This window comes from Corapipo altera, unplaced genomic scaffold, assembly GCF_003945725.1.
Source record: "Corapipo altera isolate COAL_440 unplaced genomic scaffold, ASM394572v1 308, whole genome shotgun sequence".
Classification (NCBI taxonomy): domain Eukaryota; kingdom Metazoa; phylum Chordata; class Aves; order Passeriformes; family Pipridae; genus Corapipo; species Corapipo altera.
Genome location: NW_020884925.1, coordinates 3158909 through 3172733, shown reverse-complemented (window position 1 = coordinate 3172733; position 13825 = coordinate 3158909).

Sequence of the window (13825 nt, the reverse complement as noted above, 5' to 3'; positions counted from 1 at the left end):
AAGAATCATATGATTAAAGAATCATGTGACCTCAATGTGTTAAAGAATCACATTAAGTGATTCTTTACCTTAAAATTTTAAGGTAATTACTTTACCTTCAATTTCGAAAGGAACTCCCTGTAGCCATTTTGATGTGAAATTCCTTCTCCCTGGAAGTCCAGCACTAACTGCTGTGAAGTCTGGGGGTTTTTTTCCCTCTCTTCTGCTTCTATTTATCCAGCTTTGACTCCCAGTGGCTGAGAATAGCAACTGCTAATGCTCTCTGGTTTTGGAAGGCTATACAGGTGCAAGAGAAATTGTTCTTTCTTTAGTTCCATCATCATTTGACTTTCCCACAGTTCGAAGGATTTCCAGGGGATTTGTTCTGCTTCTCCCTATGCCAAGGACTTCAGAGGTGATATTTTTATCTTGGCTCAAATCTTTCTATTTACTGTGTGCTTAAAACTCACAGGAGAATTGCTGGTTCTTCCTTCTCTCTCCAGCGCTGTTGGTCCCATGCTTGCTGAAGCCTGGCCAGTAAATACCCTAAACTTTGCTGTTAAATGCACATCTCTCAGGCTGTCAGCTCTTCAAGATGTAGAATCACATTTTCCATTTCCTTGGCAAGACGTCACAGCCCATTCTTTATTCTTCACATATCTATTTTCTGTACTGTTGTGCAGAGGTTTGCCTTTGCATTTTCACCATCACCTCTGCCTTAGCAAGCTCCCTCATCCCAAATGCTGCTGTGTTCTGAGTCACGGGGCCAAGCTCCAGTTTTTTAGACAGCTTTTACTCAAATTCCAATTTGGGATGTGATGAGAAGGTATAGGCACTAAAAATGACTGAACAAGGGCTCTGAGTCTGGAAATTAGATTTATAATAATATCACTCCCGGGCACTTTTGTGAGTGGCCCAACAAACTTTTAACACAGCTTTGGCCACACTTCCCTCTTCCCCAGCTTTTCTGCCCTGCACTCTGTGTTCCTGTGGTCCTTATGTCTTTCTTTTCTTTCCACCTCAGTACTCTGCCAGTGTCCTACAGTGGCCTTAGTACTTAGTGCAGTGTCCTCACAGTGCTGAGCCACAGACCCTTTAGCTCAGTCAGCACAAGAGCACAGCCTTCCAAATGTCCACCCTTCTGCTCAGATTTGTGTTGCCAGGAACGTGCCCAGCTGAGGAGGTGCCCAGACCACACTGGGCAGCTCCCTGAGGTCAGTTCTGCAGTGCTGCTGGACAGAAGCCACAAACTGCTGTGTGGAGCATCTCTCAGAGCCTTTTTTAGGGTGTGAATCTTGGAGACTGCAGAAGGTTCTGTGTGTTAATACAATGTTGTATGCTCTTATAGGTGGGATATAATTCTTTGCTCGGTGTTGGTTTTGTGATGTTGTTCCTCCTTCTGTGTTTGCAGCTACTTGAATGAAGATTTCCTGTGTCAGAGGGTTGGAAGAGAATGGATGTATTCATTTTTGTGTTTCTTCAAGGCATCACCTCTAAAGGAAATGAGAAACCTTTTGTTCTTTGAGTGGGCCTGTGGGGTGACTGTTGTTCTGTTGCTTTTTTGTATCAGGGCTAACAGATAACCCTTGTCCCTGAGCCTGAATACCTGTGATGCCAGGATGCTTCTGCCCCACTCCCCCAAAGCAGGTTGTTTCCAGGACCTGCCCTGGGCCTGGTATCTTCTTGAGCCACTCTCTGGACACAGCTATAGAACTGTGGCTGCAGGTGGGAAGGAAAGGCAGGAACAGCCTGAGTGTGGCTGGGCCTTTCAGTCAGTCTTTGCTTCTGGAGTTACCAGAAGAGCTTGATCACTGACTGAAAAATCATGTTAAAAGGACAGCTGACTGTGAGTGTTTTAGTAAAAACTTTCTCACTGCAAAATACTACAGCTGCATCTGCCCAGAAACATGTCAGTTTGGTCAAAATCTGTCAGGAAATTTTTCAGGCACAAGACAGAAATTACTGTAAAAGAAAGCAATAACTAGAACATTAATTTTCAATCATGAGAAGTTTGGGCTTAAGACCTTAGTGTTTTAAGAGCAGATGTTTAACCCCAGATTCCCAGTCTGAGCAACTACTTTTGAAATAAAAATGATGATTTGAATGAGTGTAATAGATAAACTGACTGCCTTGCTGTGTTTATAATCTGGTTTTCCACTTCAGGACTGACTAAAGGGGAGGGATCTATCAGTAACAATTTGTACAACATTTCAGAATCCACCTAAACCAAAGGATTCAGAATCAAAGGTCCAAGTTTCTGAAGTCTCATCTTGCTTTTTCTGCAGAATTAGAACAGGTAAAATCCATCGGGGCGGCATATCTTTACCTCCATGTGGTGTTAATTACACATACAGTATATGTAACATTTATTAAAATAAATGTTTATTATTTAAGTTTCTGACTGGAAGAGTCAAGAAAGAGTAAGAATTAGGAAAATATAAGTACCTGGGGATTGGAACAAGATTTTTTTTCCTTTGGAGAGAAGTTAAAAGACTTTTTCTCTTTCTTTTGGCTATCATGAGATCCTCTTCTAATTAAAGCAAACAAACATTCTAGTCAATATTTTAGGTAAATAAAGGCCTGAATAATATTTGTAGCTAATATTTCTCAGGTGCATTTTATTAAAAACAAACAAACAAACCAACCCCAAACCACCAAAAAGATCCAAGTCACATCCACCTGTGCACTGTGTATATGCCTGCCTGGCTGCATTCTGTGCTTCTTTTAAGCCTGACTTAGGTAAGAACAAAGAGCATGTTCAGCAAGAAATCAGGAGAGACTGTTTTACCTGTGACCCCCACTTCCACTTGTAAAGATACAAAATTGTAATTATCATTGCTGCTAAATTGCAGTGGCTCTGGCAACATGTGGGGTCTGTAGGATGTTTGTTTTTGTGTCTTGACCTTTCCACAAAGGGCTGAACCTGAAAACCATTTTTGCCACAGCCCATCCTGTATTAACCTCCCAACAAACTTGGGAGAAACTGTTTTGTCAGGCAGAGCTTATGCCTGCAGCTCTAGATACTGAGCCATTTAACTGCTTGCAAATGTCAGCACTCCCAGCTTATCCATTACAATGCTTCACTGAATTTCTAACTGCTGCCATGAAGGATGAAAATATGAATTTCTTTCCAATGTGAAGTAGGCCATCTGTGCATTGTTCAATGCAACACTATCTTCTCATTCTTTAGACTGTTTAAATAGTGTCACAGATGAGTCATAAAAGTGAGGTTGGTTCACGCACTCAGATTACATAAAGTGTATTAGTATTCATGGTTTTCTTTCACATTCCTGCAGCCTAAACCATGGAGCTGCATGAATTTCAGTTCAGCTGTCAGTCAGGCAAATGCTGGCTTGCTGATGCAACGATCAGCTCCTGTCAGATCTCCAAACATGGAATGCTGTTCTAGAAAGTCTGCTGAGTTCCCTTCTTGCTCAGTGCTGGAGAGGCTGAGTGACAGTGTCTGTGCAGGAGGTCCCCTGGAGATAGCAGGTCCAGCCCTGTTTGTACTGCAGCCTGGTGCTGCAGGAGAGCGTGGAGGGGCCTCATCAAGATGTGGAAAAAGAGGGGGCTCTCCTCAGGGGAACATCAAACCAGGCATCAATGTTGAATGGTGGGTGACAAAGTGGGCAGCCAGCAGAAACAGCACTGCATGGGGCAGCTCTGGGAGAAGTTTCTGAGGAATCCAAGAGGCAGCAGAGACCACTGAGAAGCAAAGTTTCAGTGTGGGTACATCCAAACTTCTGTTTGCTCTTCCATCTGTAGGAATTAACAGTGTGCTGATCTGGGGCAGTCCTATGAGAGCAGGCAGGTGCATGTAAAAAGCTGTGAATAAGCATAAAGATGATGAGTATTGTCACTCTGCTGCTCCTGAAGAAATGACATGGAATAAAAAGTGCAGTGTGACTCTTGCTGGATTTAACATGAAGCTCATTCACGGCTCTGCAGGTGCAGCTCAGTTTGAGCCTTTTCTGGCAGGGTGTTTTTTTTCTGCATTCAGATCTTGCATTTATCACAAGTATTCAGTGCAGTGAGACTCATGCCTCCCTTTCAATTGCTTTAGTGTTTTGCTCTTGTTCATTCTGCTTAATCTCCCCCCACTTTTTGTTGTGCCAAAGATATCTACCTATCTATTTCCTACAGCATAGGTCATAATTGATATTTTTGCATGTGGAACAAGGTGGTGTATTTTTGGACCCAAGACAATAAAGCTTTTTGTTTTCATGATTTGAATAAAAAAAGCTGTGGCTGCCCCATCCCTGGAACGGTTCAAGGCCAGGTTGGATGAGGCTTGGAGCAACCTGGTCTAGTGGAAGGTGTCCCTACCCATGGCAGGGGGTTGGATCTAGATGACCTTTAAGGTCCCTTCCAAGCCAAACTATCCTCTGAATCTATGATTCTGTCCTCTGCATATTTATAATTTAAAGTTGGTTAAAACCTTGAGAGATTTTACCTTGCTCAAGCTGGATTCCATTGGCTGGCAGGTGTCATTCCCACTCCACCCAGAGGAAAACAGAACCAAACAAGGTTTCATATACTCTGACTGCACAGAGCCTTTGTGTTCATTTAGCCTGAGGACAATTCAGGCTTAATCTCTTACTGTGTAAGCTCAAAATAAAAATAAAAATAACAGTTCTAAATACCAGAGCTTCTTTTGCAAAGTCGCTGAGCGAAGAGCTGTCATGTTGCATTAAGAGCACAGTCACTGCTCCTGATGACTTCAGAGAGGATATTTGCCAGCCTGTCTCCTGTGTAATCATGAGGAATGCACTGACTTAAGAATAGCTGCATGTAAATAAGTGGTGAAAAAGTCTGGGAGACGACTGAAAGTTCCTGTCACGTTTGGTAGTGTGGAGAAATATGGCAAAACTCTCAGAAAAACGCTGCCTTTTCATAATGTATTCCAAAAGATACAGGCCAGCATCCCAAGAATTCTTTAAAATACTTGAGTAGGAAGTTGGCACATGTAGTAACACTTGTTAGTGCTTAAACTCGGATGAACAGACTTGGTCCAGGCAAACACCAACCCATGGTGTTGTCTGCAGTGCATTGCTGTGTTTTGTGGTAGAAATGAGTTAGGGAATAGCTGTTGAGGCTTGCTGTGGTTGTGAAATACTCAGTATTTCCATGGGGGTATTCCATGTTTGTCTTTTTTGAGACAACTCTTCCTACAAAGTCACAGCCTACAAAGTATGTATTCCCTGGTTCTCATGCAGAATAAAGGACTAAAGGACTTTGGCTTTGTCCACTACACTCACTGTCAGCTTGCTCTGCCCTGGCTGGATAACACTTAACCAATTAAAGCTTTCCAATTTAAGCAATTTGGAATTACACCAGGAGAAAGAGTAACAGCTACTTTACTTGTAAACATAAATCAGTGCCAAGATGCTCAGTCACAGAGATGTCCTTTGAAATCTGGTGGATGACATTGGATCTCCTATAGGATTTTACCTTAAAAATTCTTCCAATTTCCTTCTCTCTGCCATTTAATTTTCCATATTCTCTTTAACTCACCAAGTCTTCTCGATGCCAAAAATTTCATTTTTATTTGTCTCTCTCTTTTGTCACCTGTTTGCATTTCCATGTGTTAAAGATTTTTAAGAAGAGTTGTTTTAGGAAAGATTAGTTTTGCCAAAGATTTATTTAACTTTAAAAAAAAAAGCTTTCTATGAATTCAGTCACATTTCTGTCAAAAATGGAAAGGGAAAACACTCTGAAATCTCATATTTACAATTTTGCCTTAGGCAACTCTGGTTTGCAGTGAAAACTCAAAACATTTCACAGGAAACCTTGTTTGCGCTTGGAAAACATTTAACAGAAATTTTTCTCCAGCTTCCTTTAATTTTGAGTACTTCTAAATCCTTTCCATCTTGCACTGCTTCTTAAGCTGCCACTGTAAATATTCAGTGTACACCTTCCCTCCAGAAATGCTGAATGGGGACACAAGAGGGTTTTTGGTGTTTCCCTGAGGGATGATCCCGGCGTAAGAGCACTGCTGTGTTACAGTTACTCTTGGATCAATACAGAGGATCAGAAAGGAGCTCCAGGCCCATTTCTGAGGGTGTGTTTTGTGTTTGTTCAGGATTAGCTGTGATGCAAGTTACCATTGAATGACCTGGTGGTTTGACCTCGTGCTTGCCTGTCTGTTGGGCTGTAACCATCGTCTACCTCACAGCAAAAATGCACCTTACAGAGCTCTTCACCCAGGGATGTCCAGCCACCTCCAGAGCAGCCTGCTTGTCTGAACTCCTGTTCTGGACCAGGTAAAGCAGAGTTGCAGAGATATGCTGTGTTTCTGTCCTGTATCCTGTGGTAGGTCATTGGCAGATGAGGCAACAAGAATCAGTATCTTCTCTGGTCCAGTAGCATGTGGGAGGTTCACAACAGGGAAAAGGGAGCGAGGGTTATTGCAACATGTAGATAAACTGTGGGATTACTGCTGTAGGATTGGTGATACCAAAGACTTCCATGAACAAGTCTGTGGAAGAGATCCATACTATCTAGGACAGCTAAATACCTCAAACCCAGGAAGTCTCTGAGCTGGGATCGATAGGAGGGTGTTTGGGACTGGTACTTCCCCTCTTGCTTCCTTCCCTGTGCATCTGGTTGGTCACTGGGAGAGCCAGGATACTGGGGCCAGAGGGATACTCAGTCCAGCTCTGTATGGCTTGACCTCACATGTTCTCAGCTAGAAGGTGAGAAATGAATGAGTTTGTAAATGTAACTAACTGATCTCCAAAGACTACCCCTGGGAAAAAGGGTCATCAGGTCAGTGTCACACCACACAGTCTTGTGGTGCTGGGGTGGTTCCTGCTCTGCAGGGGAACATCAGGCTGCAGTTCCGAGTGCTGGCACTTCAGCACCTTCTGTGAACACCATATTAATTTTTCAAGTGAGGAAGAGATGAACCATTGCCAAGAAGTTTTAAGGCTGGTGAAGGTACATGAGACTTGGGGGAGGTTGTGCTACATTAACTGAGAGATTCTTCCAGAGAAGGTCCGTGCTCTGAGCTGTAACTGCTCTGAACTGGAACATGTTAAATGATTGATAGGAGATGTGGGCTGTCTCCAAGCAGCACAGGAGCCCCAGAGACTGGTAAATAATGAATACAATTCTTCTGCTCTTAGTGCTATGACTCATCACTTGCTGTCTGCTTTAAGCACCTGCTGCAGGGGTTGGAGGAGGACTGGGCAGTCTCTTAAACCTGCATTGCAAGTTAAAACCAGGTTCTGAGCTCTCCCTGCTGCTGGGTCATTCCTTATCCACCTGGATATAAAAGATACCAGCAGCAGTTACTGATAGAGGTAGCCTGGACAAGGTGGACAAATCCTGTCTTTCTGTATTGTTTGGTTACAGGCCTTGACCCATGAGTGATTTGTCTTTTGGCTCTCCTGGAAACCAGGGAAGCAGGAAGGTGACAGTTGATACAAAGGTCTCCAGACCTGTCCCAAGAGTTTCCCTGTGCACAAAAGGCCAACAGAGTGCTGGGACAGAGCTGTCCTGCCAAGGGAAAGCCCAGGAATCACTGCCCCAGACACCCAGCTGCTCTGTGTGGATTGGCAGTGGCACTGGCAAAAACCTGATGCTTTGTCCCATCATCTGTCCATTTGGCCAAGCCCAGAATAGTCAAATGTGATGTCCTCAGTTTCCTCCCCCAGCACGGAGATGCAGAAAACCAGGAGCTGTTTCCAACTGACATTTCCACAGGTAATGTCACTGTCAGAGTTTGTGCCAGTTCCACTGTCCAGTGCCAGGGGCAGCTCAGAGCTTCTTGGCAGCAGCTATAAAACCAAATTCTGTTGTAGCAATAGAATGGTGTTGCAGGATGCCAAGACCAAGGAACAGCCAACAGTGGTCCCCCTTTCACACACCAATGTCCTTTGCCTGCCTGTTGCAGTCTTTGCTCACAAACAAGCAATATTGCAGAAAGTGAGTGGGACTGGTCAAGCTCTTCTCAGACCTGTTTGGAGCCCAGAGGAGAGTAGAAAAATGACACCTGTCCCTCTGTTTGGATGCCATTTTCTCCCACAGGTAGGGCACTGTAAATTGTGGAAAATAGCTTAGCAGACTATGCTTCAGCTTCTTAGAAGTATAGGAGAACTAAGGCAATACTTTGCAAACAATTTTACTCGTGTTTGGACTTCCAAAGACAGATATGGGCACAATCCATTGACCTGGTTGTCATAGCTGTGTTTTCACCTGGGATGAATTTGATCCCCTGCTAATCCCATAACCCTGAAAGCAAGATCTGACCTATTGCCTGAAATTCTTGAAGAGAGATGGTAAACAATGCCTGGTAAGATGCTGGGAGAACATAACTGTGCTGCTTTGTGTTTTCTTGTAGTAGGGAAGTTTTCTTTGAAACAAAGGGATCGGCTTCAGTGGTGCTGTGAACTTTCCATTTGAGAGTGTTTGTTCAGGCACACAACCAGAAGTTGTTCTGAATTACCTGATTTGTTAGTAATGTGAGATAAAAGTAAAGAAAAATGAGTCTGTCTAATGTTTGTAATGTCCTGGCATTGAGAGACCACACTTAGAACAGTCAAAAGGAAGCCAAGAGCTGCATGATTTAATTTCTTGTGTAGGTGCTTCGGCCTTTTTCTTGCTCATTGAAGTTGCTGTTTAAATAAATAACTCTCAGAGTTTATTCTGCAGTAAAAGGTAAAACTGCAAAGAGCACCAGGTCCAGGACATAGCCTGTTCTTTCACTGTGTGACAGAAAAGCAGTATTTAGGAGGATGTGGCAGTTCATCAGGCAGTGTACAGACTGTGTAGTGGGGGTAGGTTTAGTTACATAAATGATATTTGAGTCATTGGCATACATTGATTAAGATACTTTCAAAGCTTTCAAAGTGGAAGAAAATTCCTGAAAGTCCAAACCCAGTAACTGGCAGGTACAACTGTAGCAGCTGATTCTTAATTGCTGAGATGCACCAAATCCTGCTTTTCTTAATCAGAATCCTCTAAACTTAGAGTACCTCCTCATCCTCCATGGCTGCTTTGGCTGTTTTACTGGTGGAGAACCTGTCAGCTGATGAATGAAAAGCCACAGTTTCATGATTTTTTAGCTGAGATGCTCAGTTAAAACATTTATTAAACCTACTGCACCTTGGCCTTTCCTGGCCAGCCTAAGGCCTGCTGCCCCACTGTCTTCTCCAGCCCAGGGTCAGCCTTATGTTCAGGTTTAACTTTCTTTTCTGGTGACAAGTTCCTGCCTGTCTGGGGCTGTTACTAATCAGTTGCTTATGTGAGATTTGGGACATATTTATATCTGTCTATTTTGGGATCAGATTCTTGTTCATATTTTCTACTAGTGGCCTCTACAACCTATGAGAGGTTTGGGGGTTTTGTAGTGTTGTTTTTTGTTGTTTTTTGTGTTTGGTTTTTTTTTTTAAAGTGCTGTTCTCTGTTGCCCTATTTTGTTTTTTTAATCCAGAAACTATTGTCTTTTTGCCAGTAGGAATGCCACCACTTTGCACAACATTCTTCCTCTGTTTTCACAACCCAGACTGTTCCATATTTATAACCACCACTCATCACAATATGTATTTTTCTCTGAGATACATCTGCTTAACCAAGGCCATTGGTAAGACATTTCCCTCTTTAATCCTCCTTTCTTCTGCAAGAAAATTTTCTTCCTTCCCTTTTAAGAAGTTGAAAACAAAAATCCTTGTAGGTCATTGAGAAACTTAGAACAGACTCCAATATTTATTAGTTAGGTCATTTCAGTGACTACACTACCTGTTCTTTATCCACAACAGAGTGTGTATAATGTTAGTTGTCTGCCTCTTAAGTGAATTTAATGACTGTAATGTGCACATTCATCTGCTTTTAGACATTCAGATAAACAATGTTATTCCTCATGGATTCTGCCCTTCTGATGGCACTTCCTGGGCCTCACCAGCCCGGTGCTGGGGCCAGTCTTGCAGAACAGCTCAGCTTTGCTTTTGTGCTCACTGTTGTGTTGCAGTTGTGCCCAGAAACCACACCTGTGATCTTGAATGTGTTTGTTGTAAGAAGAACCCCTGTCGTGCAGAGCTCACAGCTTGAAGAGCTGAGACAGATGGCAGGTGCACATGGAGCAGGGGCACCAGCAGGCTGGGACTTGCTTGACCTCCTGTGGCAGTTGTGAGGTCCCACGTGCAGGGCCTGTGACAAAGCAGGGGGATGATCCAGCTGTCTGGGTCCTGTCACTTTGGCACATCTTCTAGACCAGCCATCTCCCAAAGTATCAGGTGGTCAGACCTCACAAAGAGTCTGACAGTGCAGGGTGGCTGTAAATCAAAACAGTGCAACTGTTTATCAGTCCATGAAAAATTATCAGGGATAAGGGTATAATCTGTAGAGCCTTTGTGTCTGAAATGGGATTGCTAAGGATTTATAGTGGCTTCTTTAAAGGACAGCCGTGATTGAGAAATTGTGGAAATACCAGAAGTGATGCATCTACTTCTATAAAGTACAAGATTATTCCCAGAGGGAGTAGTTTCTGGGAAGGCAGCAGTGAAGTTCCAGAAAGATGCCTGTGGCAATGAAATAGCCTGTCTGAGATCAGCTCCTGTTAATTCATAGGGTCTCAGCAGGAATGTTCATTGACCAAAGTAAGAAATACTGGGATCAACACTCTCTTCAGGTTCCCAACTCTGTACCCAGCTATGCAGGGCAAGCACAGGACAGAACAAGCCCAGCTGGGAAAGTCAAAATCCACAAAAAGATGGAACAGCTCCTTTAAGAAAGGGGAACCCAAGGAGACTTCTGTTTCCATCAGCTTTCTCTTTGCCCAGTTTACACACAAGTCTCAAAGCCTTGGTTTTATGAGACTTTGTGTAATATCAAATGTACACTTCAGATATTGTGTTATTTCTATTCTCCTACATTCCCACTCCTAGAGACATTCTTGGGGATTATCTGCTGAGAAGTTTAATTTACAAAAAAACCTTTTTTGTATGCTGACAAAAACATAGCCAGTACCTGGTAAGGAAATGTGGGTTGAACTACTAGGGTGGTTATTCCTTTCTTGTCAGCATGATAGGGAAAAGGGTAGTGTGGCAAGGAAACCTAAGAAAGCTGACCAGAAAGAAATAAATACAGTATGGCTTTGCATACTGGTTTTCTAGCAGTGTTTTGTAAGTGTGCTAATACACAATGCCTATCTTAAATCTAGTTAAAAGGCATTTTGTTACCATCCCATTGATTTGGGATGCTATAAACCAGATTTTATATCAAACCAAGCATTTGAAAATAACTACTTATCAGAACCTGTGCTAAAAGCAGCTGGTACAAGACAACTCAGGATTTAAGGTATTGCTACCTTGATGCTGCAGTAAGAGGGTGTGTGCCCAGTTCAAGCTGCAAGGATGCACTCTTGTGGCAAAGAGATGCTGTGCAGGGAATAGGTGGAGTTGAAATCACCTTCTGCTTACCAGGAAATTTAAGGCTTTCCCACTCAAATAAGCTGAAGAGATTATCACCTATACTAGAGAATTTTCACTGCAGCCTCCATAGGTTGTATTAGTTCTCAGGTTGCTGAAATGTGTGTTTTCTCTGCTGGAGGATGCATCTGTACTTCTCTTTTCCTGAACTTCTTGTGGGCAGGTGCTATTCAGCTGCCTCAGTGTTTGCTCCCCTGGTCAAATATTCATAGCTGCCTCCCAGCCAACTGTTTCTCTGTGTGAACCTGGGGAAGAGGAGCTGTCAAAGGGCAGAACCCAGTGGAGGCACAGGCAGCTGTCACCCTGGGACAGGCCACGTGCCTTAGTGAGCCTGGCACACCACAGAACTCTGGCCCTGCTGCCTTGTCCCTGCAGACAACAGAAAACCCCACAGGATCGTCTCCCACTCATGCCTTACAACACTTCCAAGGTTCACTGGGGAGGGTGCCAGGAGAGGGTGGCAGGGGATGACTGGTGGCTGTGAAGGATTAATTTAAACCACTGAGCAGCAACAGCAGAGCTGTGAAAAACCTGATGACTAAAAACTAGCCAAGAAGAACCACAGGCTGATTGAGATGAGCCAGTGAAAGACTCTGAGCCTGTGTTTTAAAGGTGCCCAGGTGCCTGCTGATATGGGTGGAGTTTTGAACTTCCCCAGAGAAGCCAATCTGGAGATTATGTTCAGTCTTTCCTCTTGGCCTTTGTTCCTTCTCTGTAGCTCAGAGTTGATCATGTGCTTTTTTTCTCCCACTGGTTACCCACCTTGTGTGTTCAGAGAGGTTCTTTTTTAACTCTTTGCTAGCGTGTGGCTGGAAAGTCTTCAGTGTGAGTGTCCCATCTCCACCTCTGTCATTCAGGGGTCCTGCTCTACAATTACACGTGTTACAAGAGTTTCCCTGTGGAGGGAACTGGGGATATTTGCAGGCTGTTTAGTAAGGCAGCATTGTCTAAACCCACTTGAAATGGTAGGTGGTTATGTCATTGGCAGGGTGTTTTCCCAACGTTTCTTACCATGTTCTGCAGAAGAAGCCCCAGTCAATCGACAGCTAAATGAGGAACACCAAAGACTAAGATCAAGGCAATGTGAAGAGCATTGTAGCAGCCTGCCAAGCAGTTGCCTTCGCTGTGAGAGTGGCAGATGGATCCCAGATACCAGAGCCAACATGGGATGTGCAGAGGAAAACACAGTCTGTGACACTGCCTGAGGTGCCACATGATCTCCTCCTGAGGAGAAGTGGTTCTGCCGAGTTTCCAAGAGACCCAAAAGCTACCCTTGCAAAGTTGGTCAGAGCAGGACTTGCCAGGACATGCAATCAGGAAGCATCATCCCAAAGTGCCAGATGGGTTAAGAATGATCCCATGCAGCCAGTGCAGAGCAGGGAGCTTCCAGTGGTTGTTGGACTTGTTCCTCCACGGAACTGGGGACCCTTTCACCTGTGTGGCCCCTGGAGTTCATGTGCACAACTGAGGGATGGTGAGTACAGGAGTCTGGGCTGTGACAAACACTGAGGCAGTTTGGATCTCTAGGGATGGATAAAGGGCCCAGAAAGAGCAGAAGTGTACTTTGGGTAACCCACTGAATCCTAAAAAGCCCTTCTTAAATTTTGAGCATTTATTAGCATATGTAAGATAGAAACATAGGGTTGATCAGGACAGATTTGAACAGTTTCCAGTATTCTAGTTGAAAATGGGTTGGGAAAAGTGAAATAAATGGAATATTAAAAGGGGAAAGAACTGCTTCTCCAAACTAAGTTTTTCCCCTGTAAAAACATGGCAGTTTAATAAAATGGAATAGATTCCCTTTGGAACATCAACATGAACATATTTTCCTTTTACAGCACTAAATTGTAACCACTGCCAATGGCTGATCTGGAAGCTGTACATCAGGCTGTCCTGTGCTGCACTCAGATGGTAAAGCTCCATCACAACTCTGTCTGGCTATCACAGAGTTAATTCCCTGCTCGACTTCAGTTTGAGCCAAAGCAAATATTGGCAAATAGGTGAAGGCTGTATGAACCTCAGAAAAATAGATTTCTAGATACTTTTTCAGAAAATAAAGCATGTTGTAGATTTTCAAGTAGAGTGAAATTATGAGAAACTTTTAATCCCATACTGGAAATACCATGTGGTTTTCTCAAGATGTTGAATAGGAAAATTAGTGTGACCTAAATTAATAGGAACAGTTGTCTAGAAATAGTACTCTTTGCTTGAACTTAAGAGTTCAGTTTAATTCAGGATGTATTATCTGAACTAGCACATTCAGCTTGGTAGGAGAAGCAAATAACCATGGCAACACATAAGGAATTACCTTTGAAGGTGCAAGTTTTTGATCTCCTCTGGGTGAATACTGACCCATAGTAGCTGTACTGATTTAAATAAGTTTACCTTATTGTCAGTGGCTTCTTGTGTGGGAATAC